Source organism: Elephantulus edwardii, unplaced genomic scaffold, assembly GCF_000299155.1.
Source record: "Elephantulus edwardii isolate Elephantulus edwardi_28Jun2011 unplaced genomic scaffold, EleEdw1.0 scaffold00322, whole genome shotgun sequence".
Lineage (NCBI taxonomy): Eukaryota > Metazoa > Chordata > Mammalia > Macroscelidea > Macroscelididae > Elephantulus > Elephantulus edwardii.
Window position 1 is genome coordinate 2,119,837 of NW_006400072.1, and position 2,024 is coordinate 2,121,860.

Below are 2,024 nucleotides of genomic sequence, written 5' to 3' on the forward strand. Positions count from 1 at the left end.
CTTGGCACTCTTTTTGGGCCACCGACCTTGTGTCCAACCCCACTGTTTGGCCTGGGCACCCCTACCAAACCCACCATGGTAACACACACTGCATTTGCAAAGTGACTTTCAGATACTTGGTGGCTTTCCGGATATGCATACTTTTGATGGCGTAGGCAGTTTCCTGAGTGTTCTTAAAATGGACCTGGGACTCTGGTGCAGAGTGATTTGTAGCTGTTGGTGGTGTGTGGCTTTCTGAGGTGTCAACAGAGTGGCTGTGGCCTCTGGGCTAGCATGAGCTATGGACCCCAGGATGCAGGGCAGCCAAGCTGGAGCCATGGTCACTACAATGAAAGCAGCTGGAATGACCATTGCTGCTGCAGGATTTGTAGGCCATTATGTTTTTCAAGTCATGAAGCATGTGGAGCCTTGCAAAACAAGTTTTGCAAAGTCTACCAAAATCTACTTTCAGTGGTAGCTATTACAGAGGTGGATTTGAACCCAGAATGACAAAACAGGAAACAGCATTAATACTACGTGTAAGTCTTACTGCCAATAAAGGAAAAATAAGAGATGATAATCAATGTTCTTAAATCACCCAGACAAGGGAGGGTCTCCTTAGATAGAGGCCAAAATTCATGAAGTTAAAAATTTACTAGAAGGTCAAGTTAAAAAATGAAGTGAATGTATGATTAACTTTGAAGTATGTATGAATTTAAGTCTAAGAGCTTTTAAATAATAAAATGTCTCAAGGCTTTTTTAAAAATGGGCCCAGAGACTCCAGCCTCTTGATTTGCATGATTTTGTGGCATTTTCTGGGTCAAGTGAATAGTAAACCATTTCAGGAGATAGATCACCTGAAGCAGCTTATGAGAAGGGGAGACAGATAGTTTGTTCTTCTGTAGTCCATGGAGTGTTCAGTACTCCTCACCAACACTGCAATTCAAAGACATCAATTCTTCTTATGTCATCCTTAGTCATTGTCCAACTTTCACATGTATATGAAACAATTGAAACCACCATGGATTGGATTAGGTGCACCTTAATCTTTAAATCGACATTCTTGCTCTTTAGGACTTTGGAGAGGTCCTTGACAGAAAATTTCCCCAATGCAATAAGACTTATGACTTCTTGATTGCTGCTACCAAGGGTGTTGATTGTGGTGGATTCAAGGGAAGTGATTGTTGACAACTTCAATCTTTTCTTCGTTTATCATGATGATGTTCAGTGGTGAGGACTTCATTTTCTTGATGTTGAAATGCAACTCATTTTGAAGGCTGTAATCTTTGATCATCTGCAGAGACTACTTCAAATCTTCTTCATTTTCTGAAAGCTAGGCTGTGTCATCTGCATAAGGCAGGTTATTAATGAGTCTTCTGCCAGTCCTGATGCCACATTTTTCTTCATATAGTCCATCTTCTTGAATTATTTGCCTGGCATAGAGATTGGCTAGGTATGGGAAAAAGATACATCCCCAAAGTATATCTTTCCTGATTTTAATCCATGTACTGTTTCTTCTATTCAGACTACTGCTACTTGGTCTATGTGTAAATTATGTGTTCTGAGATTCCCAAGTCTTCTCAACGTTAGCCATAATTTGTACAATCTACACAATAAAATCCCTTTGCCTAGTGAATAGGACACACATAAACATCTTTTTGGTGTTCTCTGCTTTCAAACAAGATCTATCTGATGTCAGGAATGATATCTCTTGTGCCACAGCCTCTTCTAAATCCAGCTTGAATTTCTACCAGTTCTCTACTAATGTACTGTTATAACCATTTTAAAATAATTTTCAGCAAGATTTTACTTGCATGCAATATTAATGATATTTTCAATAATTTTCACTTTCTGTTGGATTACGTTTTTTGGGAAATAGGAATAAGAAAGGATTTGGTTTTTTCCCTAGTCACTTGGCCAGGTAGCTGTCTTCTATAATTGTTGGGCAGAGCCTGGTAAGCATGTCCAGGATTACATCTATTTCCTCATTTGGAATTTCAAAACTTCCTGGAGCCTCAATTTTGCTGACACCTTCAGTTCAACTT

At 39.3% G+C, this 2,024-nt stretch overlaps 1 pseudogene; it reads left to right on the forward strand.

Annotated features, from left to right (window-relative positions):
• Positions 1-316: 316 nt before the first annotated feature.
• On the forward strand, positions 317-658 carry LOC102871343 (annotated as a pseudogene).
• The last annotated feature ends 1,366 nt before the right edge of the window (positions 659-2,024 follow it).